Genomic DNA, 26,919 nt, shown 5'->3' on the forward strand with positions numbered 1-26,919 from the left:
CGGAGTAGAAGCGAAATAAAAATATAAATTCGTTTTATCTAGGTAATTAACCGAATATTTGATATATAAGTTTTATATATGAGGTTACTCAGGTGGAAGAGGCAGAGGGCTTGGGAGTGGGAGGAAAGCGCGAGTGAAACAATTATTGAAACTCATTATATCTCCGTAATTTTTCGACGCAGGCGTGCAATGTTTGCTATGCATGTAGATTCTATATATGAGGTAATTTAGGTAGCATAGGGAACGAGAATGTTAATCCACGCACGATATCTCCATAATAGTTTGAAGTAGGTTTTTCAATATTTGGTGTAGAGATCACATATATGAGGTAATTTAGATGGTAGAGATAGAGGTCATGGAAGTGAGGCCAAGAATGAGAGTGTGAATGAAACAAAAATTTAATTTACAATGGGAGTAGTGAAAGTAGATCTGGAAGAAAAATATAAATACGCGATATTTCCGTAATTATTTGAAAGGGATATCCAATAGCCGAAGCCAAAAAATGGAAGCCGAAAATGGAAGAAAAATTAAAGCTGTAGTCTATTCGCTGATATAGAGAGTAGTGGAGAGAAGGAGACTCCACTTTTCAAATATAGGGTAGGATAACGTCTGCCAGGTAATATAAATTAATATAAAAAAAGTTTTTTTTTCATTTTTCAGTCTGAATAGAAAAAATTTATAACCTAATACTGATATAACAAGTCATGAAGGCTAAGTTCAGGTGTAACCGAACAATACATACTCAGCTGAGAGCTTTGGAGACAAAATAAGGGAAAATCACCATGTAGGAAAATGAACCCAGGGTTAACCTGGAATATGTTTGTATGACATGGGTATCAAATGGAAGGTATTAAAGAGTATTTTAAAAAGGAGTGGGCCATAGTTATATAGGTGGTTGCCATTTTGGGATGTCGCCATAAAGGTGGACCAGGATTGTTTTTACGATATGGGTATCTAATGAAAGGTGGTAATGAGTGTTTTAAAAGGCAGTGATCCTTACTTCTATAGGTGGAGGCCTTTTTGAGATATCGCCATAAAGGTGGACCAGGGTGATTCTAGAATGCGTTTGTACGATATGGGTATCAAATGAAAGGTGGTAATGAGTATTTTAAAAGGGAGTGATCAATAGTTCTATAAGTGGGCGCCTTTTCGAGATAACGCCATAAAGGTCCCACATATGTGGTCACACCCATTTTACAAAGTTTTTTCTAAAATTATATTTTGCGCCAATAAACCAATCCCTTTCATCCCTTATTTCATATTTGGTATAGAATTATGGCATTTTTTTACATTTTTCGTAATTTTCGAAATCGAAAAATTGTGCGTGGTTATAGTCGGATTTCGACCATTTTTTAAACCACGGTAAGGTGAGTTCAGATAAGTACGAGGACTAAGTTTAGTAAAGATATACCGATTTTTGCTCAAGTGGTCGTGTTAACGGCCGAGCTGTCTGTCCTTCCATACGGTCGACTGTATATAAAAACTGGGCGTGGCTTCAACCGCTTTCGGCCATTTTCACAGAAAACAGTTATCGTCATAGATTCAATGCGCCTACCAAATTTCAGAAGGATTGGTAAATATTTGTTCGACTTATGGCATTAAAAGTATTCTAGACAAATTAAATGAAAAAGGGCGGATCCACGCCCATTTTGAAATATTCTTTTATTTTTGCATTTTGTTGCACCATATCATTACTGGGGTTGAATGTTGACATAATTTACTTATATACTGTAAAGATATACAATTTTTTGTTAAAATTTGACTTAAAAATTTTTTTTTTAAAAGTGGGCGTGTTCTTAATCCGATCTAGCTAGTTTTTATTTAGCACATATATAGTAATAGTAGTAACGTTCAGCCCAATTTCATGATGATATCTTCAACGACTGCCAAATTACAGCTTGCAAAACTTTTAAATTACCTTCTTTCAAAAGTGGGGGTGCCACAACCATTGTCCAAAATTTTACTAACTTTCTATTCTGCGTCATAAGGTAAACCCTCCTCCCAAGTTTAATCGCTTTATCCGTCTTTGGCAATGAATTATCGCATTCTTTTGGTTCTTCGAAATTTTCGATATCGAAAAAGTGGGCGCGGATATAGTCCGATACGTTCATTTTAAATAGCGATCTGAGATGGGCGCCCAGGAACCTACTTACCAAATTTCATCAAGAGACCTCAAAATTTACTCAAGTTATCATGCTAACGGACAGAAGGACGGACGGACGGACATGTTTCAATCAAATTTTTTTTCGATGCTGATGATTTTGATATATGGAAGTCTATACCTATCTCGATTCATTTATAACTGTAAAACCAACCGTTATCTAATCAAAGTGTGCAAAGCACGCTGAGTATAAAAAATGCCCAGGCGAATCGCCTTAGTATATTGAAATAAAAAGTTATAGCTGCGTATATTCATAACTTCAACGTCATCAGCTATGTATACTTTAGGGTTGCCCAATCAGGATTATATTCTATACTACTAATCACTTTTTAATCGAATTTTATGCATGTAATTTAATATTTTTTTTTCAATTTACCATTAAAATTGATTTTTGTTAATTTTTCAGCGATTATATAGCAAATCTTTATTGCAGCTACTTTGCATTTATTCAAGCAGCTTCACCCATGAAACGGTGAATTCAAAGGCATTTACAATTTTTTTATTTTATTTTTTTTGTTGCAACTTTTGCCGTCGCGTTGCTAATCGTTAATGCCACTCAGCGCGAGCATTGTAATGCCAATACCTTGCTTTTACATTATTTTGTTGTTATTGTAAGTATATGCTTTTTGAAGCTTCGCCTGCATAGTAAATGTTATTTGTATTCACAGATATGCCACACACCGAATATGGTCATAAGCGGCTAACCATTTGCGGTGCACAACTGCGATTGTAATGCATAAACGGAGGTTTATAAAAAACCAATGCATGATAACAAAAAACAAAAAAAATTATAATAATAATAAAGAAACAAAGCATAAAAAAATACAAAAAAAGAAATACCGTGCACATATCGCAAAAAAAAAAAATTTGTAAGCACCGATATGTGTTGGCCAAGAAAGTTTTGTGTTAGCGCTGTGTCCAGCGCTTTATATTTGTTAGCAGAGCGAAAAAAGTTCGGAAGCAGATACGATGTCAGAGTCACCATTGTTCTGTTCCAATTTCTAATGTCACCTTAAAATTAAGCTTGGTATCATTCTAAATTTAATGACAAAAAAGTATTTTGCATTTATTTTTAAAATTTCAAATGGTATTGCTGGGTGATTGTTGGCACTGATATTAAAAAAAAAAAAAAACAATTAAGGAGGTCAAAGTTCGGGTGAAACCGAAGATTACATACCCGGCTGTACAATTTTAATGCCGTTTTTTGTTTGTTTTGTGTGCTTTATGTTGTTACAAGGCTGCGCAATAATACATAAACATATGGTTCTATTCTGAACTAATTTTTCTTCGAGTTATAGCTCCCGAAACATAGAAAATTGCTTAGTCGTTAAAGGAGCGGTGTCACGCCCATTTTTTAAAATTTGAAGGTTTTCCTATTTATTATTATAAAACGGAAATAAAATACATTGGGAAATAAAATACTATTGCTACAAAACTCTTTTTGCAAAGATATCGCTTATTTTATTCGTCCACGAACCATTTAAAAATCTTTTTTATAAACGTGGGCGCGGTCCTCTACCGATTTCGTTAATTCTTCTTCAAAGCATTCCTTATATTAAAGGCAAGCTCTCTGCCGAATTTTGTTACGATAGGTTTAACGCTTTTTGATTTATGATTAATAATATTTGTAAAATTGATTTTATTACAATTGGGCGGTGCCACGCCCATTTTGAAATTTAATAGAGTCTCAATATCAGTTCATACATCAAATTTCAACATTCTAGGTGTATTATTTACTAAATAATCTGGTTTTTTGTGTTTTTTTTTTTTTTTTTCATTCGATCATTCATTTTCAATACCGAACTATTCTGGGTCCAGATAAGCTCGTGTACCAAATTTGGTGAAGATATCTCAATATTTACTCAAGTTATCGTGTTAACTGACAGACGGACAGAAGAACAGACGGACGGAGAGACGGACATGGCTCAATAAATTTTTTTTTTCGGTACTGATGATTTTGGTGTATGGAAGTTTATATCTAACTCGATTCCTTTACAACTGTACAGCCAACCGTTATCCAATCAAAGTTATAATACCCTGGGTACATGTACAGCTGGGTATAAATATACTAGATTTTAATATGGCTCGGTTTCAAGCGGTTGGTTAAGGTAAGGTCAGGATGGCTGCCACCACCGAAAGCTTTCTTGATAGGTTATACCATTTATAAGAGCTTTAATCTCACATCCTTTATGCAAGGCACATAAAACTGATTCACCGAGGTTTATGCCATAGTTCTGGATATCTCCCATTCCCACACATACCCAATGTCTGCAAAGCTATGAATGATGATACAGGACAATGGCAGAGGAAATTTTTCATACTTTTTTCCTCTTCTTTTTTTCCTTATAGCACTGCAGTAGATTTATGTACCGAAGTGGCTTGGATTTTTTTTCTTGACCAAGCGCTACTATATCAGTACAACCGCATTTAATTTAATTTTTGCATCCCTTCATATTTTTATACCATTTCCGCTTTATAAGGGTTAGATAACTAGTTGTTTTTGTTGTTTTTGTTATGCCATCGATGTTGTTAGTTCACTGCCGAAGACAAGTTCCAACCCGACAATTGAAAAGATCAAATCGAACTTTTTGTGGTTCATCTCACTCCCTCTTCTGCAAGGAATTTCGAATCGCCAAATTTTCGCCCGCAAAATTTGTTTGTTTGTTTGCGGAATCATGTTTCATGTGGCTCATTTATTGCAGCTTGGCTGTATGACTGCCATCGAGCTTGCATTTTTATACAGCTATTGCAATCTACCGGCATATTTTACCGCGATTGGTGGGGGTAGTGCAGGCGTTGGAGAAATTACCAACGGAGTTGGGTTTTCAATTCCCAGCATTTTCACATTCAGTCCTCTATGGGAATATAGTTGGGCATTATATCGTTTTTTTAATATTAAAGATATTTTGTAGGGGTGAATGACTTCATCCGATCGCCGCACTTTAGCCATCTTTATAGCGTCGGGCTCTTCCCTAAGGCTGCCAACAAGAATGAAATAATATAGAAGAAGAATAGTGTAAATATTGCAGTGTACATCCGGTGCACAAAGCATTGCTTAGTTACCCATATTTTACTTATGACGGACTTATAATTGTTCTCATACATCTAACTTCGATTTCACTATTCGAGTTAAATTCGCTTATCAAACTTAAACCGACATAACACACTTAGCTATATAGATAAAAGAAAAGCGGGACCTTTTATGGGAAATGTGGGGATGTCGCAAAGTTGCAGAAAAAAAACTTTCATAAGACTGTAAAGGAATGCGATTGTACTTATGAGTACGCAGTTACACGGGTTAGAGTAGGTACATATTGTGCTCAGGCTATTTAATATATTCGCTTTAAGTGATCAATGAAGTAGGCAAAATATGTGCAGCGAGATAAGCTGCTGAAAGAGGTCATCTAGCGTAGGAAAGATATCTAGACACCTAGCCTTGGAGTTTGATATCCTCGTGGGAGTTAAAGCTTGAATCACAATCCTACCAGAAATGTTATGGCTGCAGCAATGATAAAAGACCAAAGGATTGGATAAATGTACTGAAATGCTATGTTACTCATTGTGTACGAACGAACGCCTTGCCCAGACTTGCATACAAGAAAGATTATCAATAATAACGCTTTTCTGATCCTACCCGAGTGCGCAAAAGAAGAAAGCCATGGTTAGGAACCATTCCAGTGAAATGATACAAAATGAAAAGGCCTTGATACTCTAATTATCTGCATGTCCATCTCCATCTCTATCTCCACATCAATCTCCATTTTAATCCTCCTTCTCTCTATTCTCCTTAATCCTTTCCCTCGCTCAGTAAATCGTGTTCTTCGCACAGCTGGTTATAAAAATGTTGTGTTAGTATATAAAATGTCTGTATAACGACTAATTACATACATAAATATGTACTTTATAACTTTCTAAACATTTTACACCAACTATTAAATTAAATCGGCGGCCAACGTGGTGTGATGGTAGCGTGCTCCGCCTACCACACCGTATGGCCTGGGTTCGCACCCCGGGCAAAGCAACATCAACATTTTAGAAATAAGGTTTTTCAATTAGAAGAAAATTTTTCTAATCGGGGTCGCCCCTCGGCAGTGTTTGGCAAGCGCTCCGAGTGTATTTCTGCCATGAAAAGCTCACAGTGAAAACTCATCTGCCTTGCAGATGCCGTTCGAAGTCGGCATAAAACATGTAGGTCCCGTTCGGCCAATTTGTAGGGGAAAATCAAGAGAAGCACGACGCAAATTGGAAGAGAAGCTCGGCCTTAGATCTCTTTGGAGGTTATCGCGCCTTACATTTTTTTATTTTTTTAATTTTATTAAATTAAATCAGCAATTCTAAGATTTTAATCTCCGAAGTTCTACTTTACCACGGTGACTTGTATGCGCGTCTTTATATATCTAAGTGCGGCATATTAGCAAACACCGTTACAAAGGACCAAGAAAGATTGCCTGCTGTTGCTTTCCAACATTTGCCACACAATATTCCCAATTTAGTGCACTTATTGCATACATTTTCCGATATCACCTCTCTTCCTAGTTCTTAGCTTTCGAACACGCTTCCTTTCACCTTGTCTTTTTGATTTTCATTTGCTGTTGCTTTAGTTGCCTCCTTTGATGACAGGTTGACAGGTCAAACATGAAACATTCAACAGCTTCAAGCGAGAGGCGAGCGAGTGTCGATTAGTCAGGTGCAGGAAAGCGGCAAAAGTCAAGACATCACCGGCACCAACTAACGTACCTCGCTTGGCCCAGTGGCAATGATGTTGCACGAGTACTTTTAGAGTATGTATATATTGAAGTTTTTGGAAAACCGTTATGTGTGCTACGGGTATTATATTCTAATATTACGGCAACAAATTTAAAACAAGACAAATAGATAATGGAAATAGCGACCAACCGCTGCTGCTTTGGCGAGTTGGTCTGATCAGTACAGGATGCGGAGCGCTTTTTGTGCCCTTCATTTTTGTGCCACTTTTGTTTTGCTATATGTTGGCTGGCGCTGTTGTTGTTGTTGTTATCGACATTGTGGCTGCCTTCCCCTTTGTTTAGTGTTGTTGTCGTTTATAGTTTATTCAACGTCAGCCACTTTGTTGCTTATATTTCTTTGTCTCTAACTGTTATTAGTGCGACTTTCCTTGTTGTTTTTTTTTACTTATAAGCCCAGTTGATTCTGCAGTTGTTTACTTGTCGGTCACTATTTTGCGCTGCTGTGGTGCTTACTGGTTTTGCTTGGCATTTATGCCACCACATCCGTTGTGCAGGAATAACTAAATTACAATGGCTCCTTGTATGTGTGTGTGTTTGTATGTCTTTCACTTTGCGGTCGATTTTGCTGCAGATTTAGTAATTGGCATAGTAAAATGTAGCTGATTAGCGACTTAAATCAAATAAGAGTTTCTTTGGCTTAAGTGAGCAAAGTCGGAAAGTTTTTCTTGCAACGCTAAGTCTCCTCTATATAAATGACTAAATGACTGAAATTGATTTCAATTTATTCACGGTCAACAAAAAAAAAAAAAAAAAAATTATTTGTTGATTTCGTACTTACAAGTTGAAAAGTAGGTCAACTACAAGTGATGTGAATGGTTTCAATCGTAAAGCTAGTCAAAGAATCTCTTAAGCTGAGGTCGGTAGGGAAATCGTTTTCGAAAAGAATGAAGATTTGGTTAGGTCATGCGAGACCACTAGATTTTTTTATTGTATTCCACATCTAAGTATCTTAAATTTAGACGTGCTCTTCCTTACCGCTCGCGCCCTCTGTCAACGTTGTAAAGGCAACGGTCAAATCACAGGGATTCAAACCCCTGAAGACAATCGGCTTAACCACTTTGTTGTTGTTGTTGTATCAGTGGGCCTCATCACGTCTACTGCAGCGGCTATGTAATTTAAAAAGTATTCGAGATGTAAAATTTGCGAAAGAAAAGGGAGAACAACGATGAGCGTCTTATTTTAATAGCATACATTTAGCATGATGGAAAATGCACTAATGAAGACAAGAAACCCCATATCAACGACCTACTTCCGAGAACTCAGTGATCGAAAGTCGAAGGAATGTCACGGGTTGTGTAGCGCACCCCTTACAAGGGTTTGCCAGCGCAATACAAAGCTTTTCATGTCCAATTGTGAACCTCACCTACCTTCGCAAAATCTAACAAGAGAAGAAAAAGAGGACTTGTAGTAGAAAAATCATTCTTTTATAACCAAAGCTACGCCCCTGTCCCTTCATCGAATCTAAGTAAAAGGAGATTTATTTACCTCAAAATGGAGCACTAGCATCCGTCAAAAAAGGATCCACCGAACTTTAGTATTTCCACTTGGGATTCCTTGGGGCTAGATATAAGTTGGCGAAACGGTACCTTCTTGTTTTATGCCAACTCCGACCGACATCTGCTTCACTGATAGCTTGTTATGGCAGAAATACATTCGGAGTCCTTGCCAAACACTGCCGAGGGGTGACCCCGTTTAGAAAAATTGTCCTCTATTTTCAAAAATTTTGATGTTGCAATGCCCGGGGCGTGAACCCATGAGCTTTGGTGTGGTAGATAAGATAAGAAAAAGCAATAGCCCTCAACCTAACACCTGCAGTCTGAACGGCCCTGCCTATATTGAGAACAGCAATCAGAAATCCTATGGGGCAGCAATTGTCGATTAGGTTTAAAGTTTGTGAAAAGAGGATGACAGGTTTTAGTCTTCAGTGAGCTTGTTTTGTTTTATACATAAGGTCGCAGACCCGATAACTCATCTTCTACGTTACAACATCTTCCTCATGTGTTTTTGTAATCGAATAAACACTCCTCGTAAATTAACAGAAGAGTTGTAGATTTGGGTAGTCCTTTTTCGGATATCATTCCAAACCCCCTTTGGTGCTGGAACCCTCTGCTGCCAGAACGATTTCCACTAGAATGATTTTTTTACGCCTCCAAGCATCGTATCTATGTACAGTTGATTCATGACAGAGTTGCCTTACCTTTTTTTTATTATAAACCCCTTTGCTCACGAAATTCCAAATTGCTGTACACAGTTCCAAAGAATCGGCCTGTATGTTGCTAACTTAGCACTTAATATTTGTGAAAAAAAAAATTTATGGAAGCACCAAAGGACGTTGAAGAGGTCTAGAAAATCTCCACGAAAGACATGCCGTCATAAGAGCTGACCAAATCCACAACCCCGAAGGTGTGAATACCGAAGCGTTTCCGACTCATGTCTGGAAAGGTACTGCCTATATCCACACCACTCTTCTTACCTTCGGGAGTGTTTTTTGTGAATACAGCAACAACATCAATATCATTACTTCTAGCATGTGAAAAGGAGAAGGTAGAGAGCTTCTCAGCCGCTATCTGTTACAGAAAGTGCAATCGCTAGCGTATGCAGTGGATAGTGATATCTAAATCTTAACTAGTCACGACACAAATTTCACCTTCTTGAGTCTATATACAGAAAATGAAAGAATTATGATAATTGGCTGTACACTAACGCGATCATCGAAATTTAGCGATGTGAACATACTGCAATGTGTAAGATGGGAATGGCTTCGGGGGCTTGGGCAATAGCATAAGAATAGCGCAATCGTCAGAAGAAGGAAAAACCGTCTAAATAAATTTTTGTCTCCTTTGGTTTTTAATAAGTGTTAGTTATTTCTGAAAGAGTTTTTAAAACTCTATATGGTAAATACATTGGAATGCCGCGAAAGTTACACATAATTGTATCGGGGGTTCAAAATACACACCCTGCATCACATTTCTGTAATTGGCAACTTGACGCTGCTCCATTTAGTTTAAGATTTTTGTAGATTCTCCAACCTGAATATATTCTTTGGCGAGATGATTCGCGATGGTGTTAATAGCCCAGGCGGGGGAAAACCAACCAAGGAATTCAATAGATTGTGTAGCGCAACAGTTTCAAGGGGTTTAAAGCTTATCCATCCCAATTCTATGTGTTGGATTACCTAGATCAGTGTGGGCACATAAAATCGTGCTAGCACCTTAATATTGCTATTTTCAATCGAATACCCTATCAGTACTAGGCAAAACGCCACCAAAATCGATGAAACTCCTAGAACCTTCAGGGAGTCTCTATCGCTACAAGATAAAGAAGAAAAAACCAAACTAAAAATTTTCGAATCCTATCTTTACCTTACTCCATCATTTTAACGAAGTGAATCTCCAAATTCTAGGCAAACTTCCTTCATTTAGAAAGCTTCAGCTAAAATTTGGATTCTTCCTTTTGTTGTTTCTATTTTATGTTTTTTTTCTGTTGTAAACTCTGAAGATGTTACTTATGTACCTGTGTTTTCGTAGTTAACAACTGCAACATTGTTCGCAAAGTGTTAAAGTGCTGATTTTTAACAAGTAGTACAGTTATTTAGTACAACCAAAGCAAAGGAGAATATTTTTCTTGCACTTGATGCGCTTCAAATAACTTAGTAAAGTAAAGTTTGTATGAATAGAAAAAAAATTCTGAAAGACCAACAAAGTTAACAGTAAATTGGTTATTTAGGTGGCAGTTAACAAGTGCTGCTGCAAAATTTTTTCCATGCTTTTTTATTGTTTCATTATGCTGTTTAGGTTTACAGCAGCCACTTGCAAGCAGCAGTTAACTGTTCACTGGTTCTTGTTTATTTTTGTTGTTGCTCGCGGCCAACATTTAACAGCCCAGAAGGCAAACATGGAAAATTTGTGTTAGGTTGCTTACTTTTAGCGTTGTGCATGACATCATTACGCCTGCTCACTGGTTGCCTTCTGGATATTTGAAGTTTTCAGTTTTTAGCGCAACATTTTTTGTTGTTGGCAGTTGCTGATTGTTGCATGAAGACGAGTCGAATTGTTTATGTTTATTACGCTTTATTTTATCTTAGTTTGCAAGTTAAAAATGCTAAACTTTCTGTTTGTTCATTATTTTATGTTTTTATTGTTACCTTTTCTTTTTCTGAGATCTTTAACACTTTAGTGGGGCATTAGTGTCAGCATCGCTTGTAAGTTACTGTACTGGTTGTTAGTTTCAGTGTTGCGTGCTTATTGCTGATGGTTTTATCAGCACCTTTTTTGTATGCAGACAATTATTACAAATCTTTATATATAAATATCAAATTCTGTGTGTGTGTGCTTCCTGTGGAAACGTATTTCCCATATTTCAATCAACACCAAATTTTGGCTGTAGGTTCCTTCGGTCAAGGCGAAGGTGTTTCATGTTTCAGAACTAAACATTTTATATAAAATTTTGGTTTTTTTCAATTTAACGTGCGCCACTGGGTGGTGCGACACATTTTGTATGTCAGCAAAAGTTACTCATACGCCATGTATGTATTTAAGTGCAGAACTTTTGTTTGGTCATAGCACTGAATTCATCAAAAGTTAAAGCGATTGCATTGAGTGATTTAAAAGTTTTTGTTAAAATAAAATGTTATATACTGATTGCTTGACTTTCAGTAACGGGAAGGAATGCGTTAAAATACACCTTATTTAGGTTAGTATCTGGCCAACCTGAGCAACGCCGGGTACACTGCTGGTTTTTAGTTAAACCAAAGTTTTTGAGAGTTATTTTGGCAGCATTAATATATTAACTCGAATAAAGGTAAAACTTTATTGCTGTATCATCGGACATATTGGTGAAGACTTGGTCAATGCCTTACAAGGGATCAGGTATTAGCAGTTTTGTTCTAGAAAGAGAGTCAAACACACACCATTCAAAATTATATAAAATTCAAGGGGTTTTTTACGCAACCCCTTCAAGGGGACGTTATTTCCTGTCCCATTGTCAACCTCACCTAACTGTGGCGAATACTGTTTATTAGGCAGGCTCTGGCGACTTCAAATTCTACACAGAAAGAGGGGGTAGGATGACCTAGCAGGTTAAACGTAGTCACATCAAATCTTTTTCAACCTTAGTAAAAATTACCTAATGGTTCTATTTTCTAGAGCATACAGGATCAACACCTAACAAAGGACTATTAATAGCGATCGAAATCCCCAAAACCGTAGAGGAGCCTGTTTATCGCTACAAAAGTAAGAAGAGATGTAAAATTTTTATAGTCTATTTGAAAAGAGTTCTAACATACGTGACTTAAAAATTCGCTAGCGGACAGAAAACTACGTTTCTTAGTAATAGTTTCCACTATCGTCTTAAGTTATTGACCAAATTTTATTGTTGCTGTTACCCCAAATAAAATTTCAGGAGATTTTTTTGATGTGTTGTGTATATGGGTAGTCTTACCGGTAACAAACACCAAATCCTCCACTGCTAGCACCCTTTGGTAATTGTCCGACTGTCGCTCTGCCAGTCCTATTTCTGGCTTTTGGGCAGGGAGCTGTAACTGCACCGACAGCAATTACACTGGACCACGAATTTCAACTTTTTCTCTTTACCAGAAACGCCGTTATGAAATTCGTATGTAAAATCACCCCCTGATTTCGAAAATTGAGTTCATTCTATGGTACGGTTTTTGAGATATTTGCAATTTACCGTTATTCGAAAAAACCAAAAAGATGGCTCCCTTTAATTACATATATCTCTCGAACGGGTAAAGCAATTGCAAAAAAGTTTACAGAATAATAATAATAATAAAATTTCCTATGAATACATTATACATTATTTTTTGTTCAACCAGACAGTTTTCGAGATATTAGCTTATCATTTCAGATTTTTGTTTTTTTTTTATGAAAAAATATGAAAAAAATTACTTTTTGCGAGGGCAACATTCTATAATAAAATCGATGCAAAACTACGTAAGTTATAAGCGATCAAATAAAAATACCCAGGTTGCGCAACTTCAATGTATGTATACATACATATATTAAAGGTATAAAGTGCAAATGGGATATTATCCGGATAAACGAATAACACCATAACAATGATAATACTTTTTCTTTAAATAAATCAAATAGTACTTTTAATACTCGAATTGTTTTATATTAGGTAGAGAGGTTGCATCGAAAGGAAGAGTGATTGGGTTCGAAACCTGCTGTAGGCATGTAGTTATAAACATGTATTTCCGTCACTTAAGGGTAAGTATGCAAGTAGATTTTCAAAATTATAAGACACAAAAAAATTTTTAAAGCCTACATCTAAAGCAGGTAGTATTTTCTTTTCCCGACTTCGTATAAAAAGGAACCTTTCTGTCTAGGTAAGATGTGATTTTTTCAATTTTATTCTTGTTCCGAGTATAAATATGAGTTAATGCGCCTTGAAACTTCATAACATCTGCAAGGCTCGCCGAAGATAGTTCAGTTCATAAGTCAAATTTCAAAACCGTGATTTATTAAAACAAATAAAATGAGTAAAAGGAAGCGATAATTTGTTTGTAATAACGATCCAGATATGTTCTGTTTCATATGTGGCCAATATACTATCATAAGGCGACGACGAGTATTCTCAGATCATATGATCCAAGTATTTTGGCATTGAGCCTAAAAATGCTGAAAAACCATGTACACCGAACACTTTGTGTACATCGTGTCGAGTAGAATTGATTCAGTCGGAATCAGGACAACAAATAAAATTTGATACACCAATGATATGGAGAGAACCTACTTGCCATTCAATAGAGTGTTATATTTGTCAAACAAAAGTAGTTGGCATTGGAAGATCAAGAAGAGTAACCTATGCCAGCGTACCTACAGTGACATTACCAGTACTACATTCAACGGCAGTTGCGAATCCAGTTTCATTGTCAACAGTAATATCTGAGTGCGGGGAATCAAGTTGTACTGAATTTCGCTTGGGAAACGAGAGAAACGTTCTATCACAAGCACAACTTAATGATTGGATAAGAGATTTGGAACTATCTAAGGAAAAGGCCGAGATCCACGCTTCTCGTATACAACAATTTAAATTTGTGTCATCCGATGTTAAGGTGATATATTGTAGAACTCGTAACGAATAATTTTCCAAACACTATACCAAGAAAGACAGTATATGCTACTGCAACGACATTCCTGATTTATTCAAAGAGTTTGGTCAAACATATGATTCAAAAGACTGGCGATTGTTCATAGACAGCAACAAACTGAGTTTGAAGGCTGTATTATTGCATATTTGTAACAAAAAGCCTTCTATCCCGATCGTACATGCAGCAAATACAAAGGAAACCTACGAGGAAACGCAAAAACTACTCAAATTTATCAAATATGAAGAGCATGATTGGAAAATATGTTCGGAGCTCAAAGTCGTTGCAATGCTATGCGGTCTACAAAGTGGCTACACCAAGCACTGCTGCTTCCTTTGCAAGTGGGATAGCCGAGCTCGTAGGGACCAATACGTCAGAAAGGATTGGCCGGAAAGAGTCGAGTTTACCGTTGGTGTGGATAACATCAAATACACCCCTCTGTCAAGAAAGAGAAAATCATACTTCCACCCTTACACATCAAGCTCGGTTTCATTAAAAACTTGGTTAAGGCTTTGGACAAAGAAGGCGAAGTATTCGACTATATGAAAACAATTTTTCCAGATATTTCTCAAGCCAAGATAAAGGAAGGTATTTTTGTTGGAGCACAAATAAAAAAGTTGATCAACAGTAATCAATTCAAAAGACTACTCTCATCAGTTGAGGCAGCAGCGTGGGAATCCTTTCAAAGGTCGTTGCTTCTTTTCTCGGTAGACACAAAAGCCCCAACTACGAGCAGATAGTGAACGACTTAATCAATAATTATGCGAAAATGGCTTAAAGGCTTATTAAAATTAGTTTCTCAAAATTCTATAACTTGTTTACCTAACTAATATTTTCTTTCCAGGGGTAAATATGTCCTTAAAAATTCACTTTCTGTACTCACATTTGAGCTTTTTTCCGGCAAATCTTGGCGACGAAAGTGACGAACATGGCGAAAGGTTTCATCAGCAAATGAAATTAATTGAGAATCGATATCAAGGATTCTGAGACGTCGCAATGATGGGTGATTACTGCTGGTTTCTCATAAGAGAAACCTATCCTAAACTGAATAAGCATCAAAGTCGAACACATAATTATTTCGACTACATAGTAAAATAAAATTAAGATAAAGATTGTTAGAATATAGTACAAACATAAATAAATTTAAAAAAAAAGTTAAAAATATGGGTAATTTCATTCATAAATTGAACTTTTAACTAAATAGAAACAGAGCATAGCTAGATATTTCACTCTTCTTTATACCATACATACGTTTTGAGGTATACGTTGAAATTGCCCAACCTGGGTATTTTTATTTGATCGCTTATAACTTACGTAGTTTTGCATCGATTTTCTTCGATGGTAGCTTGTCTTTTTTTAAATTAGACAGAGCTTTACGTAAAGAAAAAACATCTGGAAAAAGTTGTGGTTTTGGAATGCTGCCCTCGCAAAGAGTAATTTTTTTCATTTTTTTTCATAAAAAAAAACAAAAATCTGAAATTATTAGCTAATATCTCGAAAACTATCTGGTTGAGCAAAAAACAATGTATTATGCATTTATAGCAAATTTTATTTTCTTTCCGATTCTGTACTTTTTGCAATTGCTTTACCCATTCGTGAGATATACGTAATTAAAGGGAGCCATCTTTTTGGTTTTTTCGAATAACGGTAAATTGCAAATATCTCAAAAACGGTACCATAGAATCAAAAATGAATTCGATTTTCGAAATCAGGGGGTGGTTTTACATACGAATTTCATAACGGCGTCTCTGGTAAATTTTGGCCGTCGACCAGTGTTATTGCCACTGCAGGATGCCTGCCATCCCCTTGTGTGAAATCCAACTTGTGGAGCTATTTATTATTATATTTTCGAAGTTCATGGAGACTTCCTACTAATGATTAACTATCATTTTCAAACTTGTGGGGCATGACTAAAGTTGCCTTTATTCCAAAGGCGAGTTTGAGCTCTCATGCATCAAATAAGGACTGCAGCTCAGTCCCCCCAGCGGGTTAGGGGATTAGATTATACCCGCGCTAGGTAAGCCTGTCGTAAGCGGCGAATAAAATATCAAATTGATTCAAGGGGTTGTGTAGCGCAGCCCTTTCGAGGGGTTGACAGCGCAATTTATAGCATTTAAAACCAATGGTCAACCTCACCTAACCATGGCGTATACTTTTCATTTAGCAACCGAGGCTCTGTCGATAAATAAAAAATAAATCATTCCCGAGGTGATTGTGCTGGTAACTTAATGGTGCTTGTTAACGGAACGTAGCTGATCTATGTATATCCGGAAAAGGAACATCAACATCGATTATAGCCCCCAAAGCCTTCGGGGAGTCAACATTGCAGCTCAGTCAGTATCCAGTGATTGCTAAAACGTTGAAGCCACTTATTGACTTGTATACGCGAGACGGGATTTTTCTAAGCATAACGTGCAGTTCCAAAACACATGGAATTGTCCCTGAAGAACTTTCTAGGTATCAGAGGGGTGCATAGAAATTTTTTAATTGTGGTTATCGTAAAAGTGCCGGTTGGCTGATTTTTGAAAAAACTGTGTGCAAAAGAGCGGTTTTAGCGGCAAGGAGAGTGGTAGTAAACGAACTCGTAATGAGGGTTGGAACTAGTGGCAGTGGTTGTCTATGTAATTATATTGTAATCCTGCTCGGGGCTGAATTTTTAAAGACACGTCGCAATGCTCTGCAGAACTTTATGGATATGGTGAACGCGTAGCCGGTCGTGTGAATTGATTTTAAACCTAAGCCAATACATTTCTGGTGGTAGCGTGCTCCGTTTACCATACCGAAGTTTTCCTAAGCGGGATCGTCCCTCAGCATGGATTTGGCAAAAGCTCCGAGTGAAAAGCTTCTCAGATGTTGTTGGGAGTAGACATAAAACATGTAGGTTTCTTCCGACCAATGCCTATGAAAATTAAAAGGGGCACGATACAAATTGGAATAGAAGCTCGATATCAAAACTCGTTGGGAGTTATCTCGCCCCATATGTATGCATGTATGTACATAAATAAAGTAAGCAGAGCTAAAAACCTCGTTACATTCTTGTTTTAGAAAAGTACTGATTGGACAGTAACATTACACACATATGTCCATCGAAACACCTAAGATATTAATACGAATATTTATGAAAATTATTTTAAAAGTTTCCTAGGACGATATTGTTGAAATTCTATTTCATGTGGCAACTCTGTTTTCATTTGCAACTTGTAATCGCATTTTTGCTTTGCGAATTCTTTCTTTGTATTCGCCATTTTAACTTACGAATAATTTCTTTTCTATCTGTGTGTATCTAACCGACGTTGAAGCAAGTCGAAATAAAACATTCTTTATTGTTCAGAAGAGCGGCTGTTTTTTATTTTAAATTAGAGGACCTCCAACAGGTTATGGGCCCAGCCCCTACATAAAGTGCTAAGAAAAATGAACAATTCCTCGTTTTTTAATGTTGAGAAGTTGGATGAGTCCAACTATGACGCATGGTGCGTTCAAGTAAAAAGTATACTTGTATACAAGGAGCTCTGGGATGTGGTGTCAGGTGCACTTATGCAGCCAGCTACAGAAGCCGAAGACGCTGTACAAAAAGCATGGAAATCGAGTGATGAGAAGGCCATGGCAACAATTGTGTTAAGCCTAACGCCAATACAAATTGCCTACGTGAAAAAATGCAAAACAGCAAAAGAAGCATGGAGTGTGTTGCAGGATATACATCGACCAAAAGGCCCTGCGCGAAAGGTGTCTTTATTTAAGCAGCTACTGGATATGCGCATGGCAGAAAGTGATAAGGTACAACATATCTAAGCAATTTTTCGAGTATAGTTGAGAAGCTAGCAGAAATTGGTATAGATCTGCAGGAGGAGTTATTTGTAATAATGCTCCTAGCTAGTCTTCCGAAGTCTTTCGAAAATTTAGTTGTCGCGTTAGAGTCACGCGATGAGCTTCCAAAGCTGAGTTTGTTAAAAATTAAATTGCTTGAGGAAGAGCAACGTCGAAAAATGAGTGTGTCGCCTATTGCAGAAAGTAGCGTGCAGGTTTTCATGGCACATGAAAAGGGTAAAAGCAGTGGCAGCAAGTCGTCGCAGCGAAGTAAATGTTCTAGAAATCGATCGAACTTAAAATGTTTTAGTTGTGGACGCACGGGTCATTTTGCTGCACAATGCAACAAAAACCAGGAACAGACAGATAAAACAAACGAGAAACCAAAAGCATTTACTCTGTTCTCAGCGTTTGAGTCAAACAACTTGCAGTCGAACGTATGGTGTATCGATAGCGGAGCCACGTCGCATATGTCTTGTGACAGAAACATGTTCGATGAGTTGAATGAATACAATGAAAACATTTTGTTAGCTGGTAACAAATGTATAGAAGCAATGGGAAAGGGAACAGTTCGACTAAAAGCAGAAGGGAAAGAAATCCAGCTGATTGATGTACTTTATGTTCCTGTATTGCAATGCAATTTTATTTCAGTATCGAAAGCAGTGAAAAATAACCTTTGTGTTAAATTTGCAAAAGATTTTGTCACGGTATATGAAAACAACGGCAGCGTAATATTGCGTGGAAACAAAGTTGGTGGTATATTTTTGTTCACAGAAAATAAGAAAATGTTATTCTTTGCAGGCCAGCAGAATGAAGCAATGAAGTGGCATGCACGGTATGGTCATTTGAACTATGACAGCATGCGTATGCTTGTAAACAAAAATTTAGTGAACGGGCTTCAAGTAAATGTGCCAAAATCTATTCAGTGTGTTGTATGTATGCAGAGTAAATGTGTAACAAAACCATTTACATCAAGTTCAAATCGAGCAAGCGAATTACTTGAACTAGTACATACAGATGTATTTGGGCCAGTAAAAACATCGGCTGGTGGTTCGAAATACGTATTGACATTTGTAGATGACAAATCAAGATATGGTTTTGTTTATTTAATGAAGCACAAAAGCGAAGTTTTCAGTAAATTTAAAGAATTCAAGGTTTTCGCTGAACGTCAAACTGGGTGTCTAATTAAAGCTATTAGAAGTGACAATGGCACTGAATACACAAATAATTTGTTTCAGCAGTATGTAAAAGATTGTGGCATTTTGCATCAGTTCACGGTACCCTACACCCCGCAGCAGAATGGTGTAGCTGAACGCTATAACCGGACATTGGTAGAGATGGCACGGAGCATGCTAATTGGTGCGAATTTGAGTGATACATTATGGGCAGAAGCTGTAAATACTGCAGCCTACTTGCGAAATAGGTCACCAACAAAAGCAGTTGATGAAATGACGCCTTATGAGGCATGGTATAAAAGAAAACCAGTTGTGTCACATCTAAGAACATTTGGATCAGTGGCTTACGCCTTAGATAAAAAACCTAAAAGTAAATTCAATGCTAAGGGAAAAGCGTATGTAATGGTTGGTTACGGTAGTGCTACCAAGGGCTATCGCTTGTATGATTCTGCCACAAGAGGAATTATTTTAAGACGTGATGTATCATTTATAGAACCAACTATTCCGAAAGAAAATCTAAACGTTGATTTATATATTTTAAAGTCAAATCAAGATAAGCCAGAAGGTGAATGTGTAAGCACTGAAGACAAGCTAAAGAGTGAGTGGGTTAGCACTGAAGACAAGCCAGAAAGTGAATGTGTTAGCACTGAAGACAAGCTAGATAATGAACGTGTTAGTGCTGAAGATGACCCAGAGAGTGATTATAAATCTGCAAAAGAAGAAAGTGATGAAGAGCCTGCTACTAAACAAGTAGGACCTGGTCGGCCTAAGTTGGTGCGGTCAGGGAAACCAGGAAGGCCAAAGAAAGAATACCATTATGCAAATTTTCTCAATGATGTTGATATTCCGAATACAGTGGGTGAAGCCATGTCTAGTGACCATGCAAGTGAGTGGCGTAAAGCAATGTGTGCTGAATATCAAGCTCTTTTAGACAACGATACATGGGAGCTAGTAGATTTACCAAAAAATCAGAAAGCCATAAAGTGCAAATGGGTATTTTCGATCAAGAAAAACAAGAACGGTGAAATTGATCGATTTAAGGCAAGGCTAGTAGCCAAAGGGTGCAGCCAAGTATATGGGGTGAACTATACCGATACGTTTTCACCTGTGGTGCGGTATTCTACGATCCGTACAATTTTCGCGTTAGCTGCAGAGTACCAGCTATACCTACACCATGTTGACGTTTCATCTGCGTTTTTGAATGGTATCATGGATGACGAAATATATATGATGCAGCCTGAAACATTTACAAACAGCGAGTATCCCAATAAGGTCTTAAAGTTAAAGAAAGCTTTATATGGTTTGAAACAGGCGGGACGTCAATGGAATATGAGGTTGCATGACATTTTAGTTAATATTGGTTTTAAACAATGTGTAACAGAGCCTTGCGTATATACGAGGCATCACGACGGGCACATCAATTTGTTAGCAGTGTATGTAGATGATTTGCTAATAGCCAGCTCAAACAAGAAAGAGATGAGCTCTATTAAGCACGAAATTTCGAAAAGACTGCAAGTGGTAGATAAGGGTCCTGTTCAATTATTTCTTAGTATGGAAGTCGAAAGAGAAGGTGAAAGGGGCGCAATAGCTATACGACAAAAAGGGCAAATCAAAGAATTGCTGCAACAACATGAAATGTTAGACTGTCGCCCTATAGCAACACCACTCGATCCTAAGCAACAAATATTATGCGCTGATTCTAGTTGCAGGCGCGTTGGCAAACAAGAGTACCAGTCGCTGATAGGCTCGTTGTTGTATCTGGCGTTGTGCACAAGGCCAGATATTATACATACAGTGTGCAAGCTTGCGCAGCATAATAATGAGCCACATAGCGAACACTTGGCAGCGGCAAAAAGGGTGTTAAGATATTTATGTTCTACGATTGATTTATCGCTCACGTACAGTAAGAAGGGAACGCCGATACAATGCTATGCTGATGCTGATTGGGGTGGAGAGTCACTCGAGCGCAAATCGTTCACTGGCTATGTATTTCTTTTAGCCGGTGGTGCGGTGTCTTGGGAGTCGAAGAAGCGATCAACAGTGGCCTTGAGCAGCACCGAAGCGGAATACATATCGTTGTCAACTGCCGCAAGGGAGGTTGTGTTCATAAAACAATTTTTGGACGAAATAAATGTACATAGGCCTGACAAAATTGTTGTAAATGGTGATAATTTAAGCTCATTACATCTTATCAAAAATGCTGTATACCATACAAGATGTAAGCACATAGAAATTAAATATCATCATATAAGAGATATGTATCAGAAAAATTTAATTGAATTACAATATTGTTCAAGCTCAGATAATATTGCAGATGTATTTACGAAAAATCTAAGCAAGTTAAATCATAACAAGTTTGTAAAATTGTTAGGTTTAATCTGGTACATGTAAAATATCTTCAAAGTTTTTTTTGAGTTAAATTATTAATTTGTGACTGCAAATGAATACCAGATTTGAGGAGGAGTGTTGAAATTCTATTTCATGTGCCAACTCTGTTTTTCATTTGCAACTTGTAATCGCATTTTTGCTTTGCGAATTCTTTCTTTGTATTCGCCATTTTAACTTACGAATAATTTCTTTTCTATCTGTGTGTATCTAACCGACGTTGAAGCAAGTCGAAATAAAACATTCTTTATTGTTCAGAAGAGCGGCTGTTTTTTATTTTAAATTAGAGAACCTCCAACAGATATAATAAGGAAACTATGTAATATTGAGATATCAAATAGAGCCTTTATCATAGAGTCTCAGCTTATTGCTTAGGGTAAGCGCTGAAAGTCAATTTAATATTTTTTTTTACCATCATTCTTCAAACGCTACCATCGCAGTCTAAGATAGCTTGGATTAGCTTAGGTTATAGTGTGCACCGGCGCGAGCACCAGTACACTTAAGCCCAAAGGTCCCATTGTGATACCTCGTGGATCTCTTCCCTACTCAAACCCACAGGTCGATTCAGCAAATGTCAGGAATTTCTTAGGTTCCAGGCACGACAATTGCACAGAAAATGCTTGACTGTTTCTATCTCCTCGTCGTTTTTGTAGCTCCTGCAGAAATCATTAAATCACTATAGGTGGCACCCAGCCATTGTGCATGTTTCCCGGTTGCTATGTGGCCGGTTATATGTTCAACCACCAAAGATATGTCCCCCCTCCAAGAAGAAGGAGACTTCTTGTGCGTCTCGCGTCCCGTTTAGGCAACACGAGTTTAGTGTGGTAGCAGGATTCGAGACTGCTTCATCTTATACCCGCTTCCCTAAGGGAAATGGCTTTCAAAGTGAGCTTGCGGTTAGCAAGTGGCATGCTCAATCCTTTCCAAGATGACGGAAGACGAAAGCGGAACAGACGTGCCCCTCCTACAAGTTCGTCATCCATCTCATTTCTCGGTATATCGGAGTGTCAAGGCACCCATACCATACTGAGGGAAATTTGCTCAGTGACCTCGTTAAGAGATTTGCATCACTTCTCTATTTTCCTGGACTTACATGTGACCGATCCAAGCATTTTTAATGCAGCCTGGCTGCCGGAGTAAACACAAATTTTATTAAAGAGGCGAACAGAATTTCTATCAACGGCCTCATTTATAGCAGCCACCTCCGACTGAAAGACGCTGCAATGATCGGGTAGGCTAAGGGATAGATTCCACCCTCGTTGAGGAGCAAAGACCCCGCTGCCCACCTTCTAGTCTAAGATACGACACATACATTTTGACTCGATTTCGTTTAGAGTTGAGATTTCGTTACGAGAACTCAAAAAAGTAGACTTATTTTATCGAGTTGAGCGATTTTTCAGTATACGTATTCTTCCGTTCATTACCATAGTTGGATTTAGCTGCAACAGTTGGCACTTTATACTGCTCACTAGTTTAGGTATTGCAAAAAATAAATATATTTAAGTGCCATCTACAACACTTCATATCGATAACAAATATATAGTGTTATGTAACAAAAAGTGAACGAAAAATTTAGATCTTGAATACAAGAATCACTAGCAACAAAAACCGGAAATGCTGCCAAAGAACTGATGATTAACATCAAAATAATAAGGTTAAGCATCTTGAGAAATCATTATGGTGCAGCAACATAACCATTACAAAACACCCCAACAGCAGCTTGTCAGCAGCTAGAGGCCAACAACAACGTTTCAAAGTTTTTTTTTCCAAACACCAATATTAGCGAAATAATAATAAAGCGCAGCACTTCTGTTGCAACATGCAACATTTACTGGAAAATAGCAGAAGGTAGCAAGAAAAAAAAAAGAACAAGCAATAATATAAAGAAGGCTTCATACCTTTCATGAATGGGGCTGAACAATAATCTTACCCCGTTCGTAATCTCCAAATAATCGGATGTATAAGATAAGAAATATATAGTGAACAGATGTACATACCTAAACGATTTTTAAGATAAATATAAAATAAATAATGGCAAAAAACCCCTTATCTGAACGATCGGTTGTATGGGATATATATTATATATAGCTCCGATCGAAATGATTTTTACAGGAAATCTTCTATTATATATTAAAATAAATATCACCAAGTTTAACGTTTTTATATTGGAAATTAAGGTAGAAATGGCTAAAAATCTTTCTTTCTGAACGATCGGTTGTATGGGATATATATTATATATAGCTCCATCGAAATGATTTTTTCATGAAATCTTCTATAATATATTAAAATAAATATCACCAAGTTTAACGTTTTTATATTGGACATTAAGGGAGAAGTGGCTAAAAATCTTTCTATCTGAACGATCGGTTGTATGGGATAGGTGTATACTATATACATATAGCTCCGATCAAAGTGATTTTTTCATGATATCTTCTATGATATATTAGAATATATATCACCGAGTTTCACGTTTATACTTTCTAAATTGCGGCAGGAATGACCAAAATCGTCTTATTTCGAACGATCGGTTGTATGCGAGATATATGTTATAGTGGTCCGATACTACCGGGTCCGACAAATGTCTAATATAATACGAAAATATATCGTTGTGCCAAATTTCATTGAGATATCTCAAAATTTGAGGGACGAGTTTGCGCTCAAACAGACAGACGGACGGACGGAGAGACGGACATGGCTATATAAACTCAGATCGACGCCCTGATCAATTCGGTATACTTCGGTATGGTGAGTCTATCTTCTATATTTCTCAACGTTACAAACATCGGACCAAAGGCGGTATACCATTTCATGTTCATGAAAGGTATAATAAATAAAAATAATATCAACAGAATGCTCTTTAAGCAAAACGGAGCGCTTTCCTGGTAATTGAACGTTAACGAGAACAACTCAACTCACCTGGTTCAGCTGTACACTTCTTGGGGTAGAGTTACCACAGATATTGTATTGCAGGCGCTTGAGATTGTTGTAGTATTTTTGTAGGTAGTTACAACTAAAGGAATGCAATCATAACATAACGGACTATAATCAACCAAGTACTGCAATATGCAAGCAAAGGCGCATAGTCAGCGCTTTGGAATACTCAAACTCGTTCAACAGAATAAATGGTGCAACAAATATTGAAAACAATAACAAAAGTAGCCACAAATATTCAAGAAAAAGAGACAAGACAAAGAAAAAAATAAAAAGTTTCAAAAAACTTATACCCAGTTGCTAATAAGAAAAAAGTAAATTAAAAATTAGTGGTATTATCAGAAGAGGGGGCATGTTAAGATATTTATGCTATACATCAAACAGTTTGGCGAATCTAGTAACGGGACATATGCCCTAATGAATCGGATACCTGCATCATAAATGGTTTAGCGGCTAGCGAAACTGGCTCGAATTCCTCTAAATTTCAATCACCAGAATCCTTAATTAATTTTTTTTTTTTTTTATTTTAGAGCCAAAAAATGACCTAGCGATTCCAAAAGTGGAATTAGATTCAGAATTATGCTGTTGTTGTAGCAATAAGATGTACAAGGCCCTAAATAGAAGAATACGTGTCAATGCGCTTTTTTCAAGATTTGCTTTTATGCTGCAGCAGGGATATCAATTTGTGGAAGCTATGCTTGACAATTTGGTTGCTGAATACGAAATTAGGTGTCGGATAACATTTGGTTGGAAGTTAGATGAAACAATAGAAGGGTGATCAAATCGATGAGAAAGCCATTCTATTAGTTCTAATAGGTGAACGAAGAAAGAAGAGTATAAAACTGGAGAGCTGTTAAAGTGTCGTATAGATGGACAGCCTCATACTGCGGTTTCATAGCCATCAATGTGGGTAACAAGTGTAACTCCAAAAAATAGTCTGAAAATGGCTTAAATATAAATACAAATTAATACTAGGTGCGATATACCTCCGAAGAGAATTTTGGCCGAGCTTCTCTTTCAATTAACGTCGTACACTTTTTAATTTTTGCTAAACTTTGGACATTATGTAAATGTTTTACGCCGACTCCGAATGGCATCCTTAAGGCAGATTAATTTTAACTAAGAAGCTTTTGATGGCAGAAATACACTCGGGGTGTTTGCCAAATCACTTCCGAGGGAAAAATTTGTTTTTTAATTTTTGATGTTTATTTGCCCGGTGCTTGAACCCAGGATCTTCGTTGTGGTGGGCGGAGTGCGCTACCACCACACGACAGAGGCTGCCAGATGGTTTAAATGAAGATGCGTAAAACGCGTCAAGGGAAAACGGGAGGACAAACTGACGGTAACAAAGTTGTAAGCAGAGGCATTCTAACAGGGGATATATACAATAATAGCGGAGGAAGGTAGATTCTATGAATTGATGTATGAAGGCCCTAATTGGTAAGGATTCAAGGAGTTGATAAGCACAATACAAAGCTTTATAGCTTCAGAGCTTCTGCCAGCCAAATGTCAACTGCACCTGCGCGAAGTGAATTCGCTTACAAATATGAGTATAACATAAGTATAATAAGCAGGCGAGGCTGGTCTAGAAGGGGGAGAGGATGGTCTAGAAGGTTTAAACGTCGAGAGCTTAATGATGCGTGTTACCGAAACGTGCTGAGTGGGCATTTATCGAAAAAACAACAACAACAGGCTCAAGTTGATGGAACGAAACATAACTTTAGGAATGTTGGGAAGTTTACTGGCATGGGAAACGTTCGAAAGGAGCACGAGAAGTGACCGGATCATGATAGGAATTTTTGATAGGGAAACATAAAAACCGATGGAAGTAAGGATTGGGATGCATGGGGAAAGTGATGTTCTACGAAGCATCATTGAAAGTGATGCGAATGATGCTTGAAATGATGCTTAAACGGATCGACGAATGAGGAAGGAATGTAATTATGAACAGAAAATTTAAGAAACGATGAAATTTTGACTAACAAAGCATAGGGTGATTGATGAGGAAAGCTGCAGCGCGAGGGAAATTTTCCCATAAATCGGTTAATTGGTGAAATAATGATTATGCCACAGCAGGGTGTAAATGAAACAAAGCGCAAACTGCAGAGCGAAGTGTAAAACGGAAGAGATACAGGACGTATGACGAAGTAAACACAAAACTGGTTTTACCAAAGGAGACATGGATAGATTAGGGATTGTTACACGGATACGGTGAGTAAGAGCGGAAGTGTGATAGGCTGCGGTTTGAGGATGGAAATACAGAAGAGCAGTTATACAAGTCTTTGGATAATTTTACGAAATAAAGTCATATTTTGCTGTTAAATCGATGGCAAAAGTGAGTCAGCGCAGAACCGATTAACATTTCGCACATCTAGATGAAAGCAATGAACAACTAAAAAAATTCAGGAAAGGCAAACAACTAATTGCCTTCCCCATATGAGGCAAGTCAGTTTTTAATTTTTATCAAGCCCTCACTGGATGAGTACCTGAACTAATATTAAATGGAGTCAACAGATTGGTAGGTTTTGAATTGGTAAGCACGGCAGTCGGCATAACTTCAAAGTTTCAGATTTTTGATTTAGCTAC

At 37.3% G+C, this 26,919-nt stretch overlaps 1 protein-coding gene across 1 annotated transcript in view; it reads right to left on the reverse strand.

Moving 5' to 3' along the window:
• Window positions 1–26,919, reverse strand: part of Cad99C (cadherin-99C) — a 263,834-nt gene that overhangs the window by 170,091 nt on the left and 66,824 nt on the right. The gene's annotated exons all lie outside the window — the stretch shown is intronic.

Source organism: Eurosta solidaginis, chromosome 1, assembly GCF_040869045.1.
Source record: "Eurosta solidaginis isolate ZX-2024a chromosome 1, ASM4086904v1, whole genome shotgun sequence".
Lineage (NCBI taxonomy): Eukaryota > Metazoa > Arthropoda > Insecta > Diptera > Tephritidae > Eurosta > Eurosta solidaginis.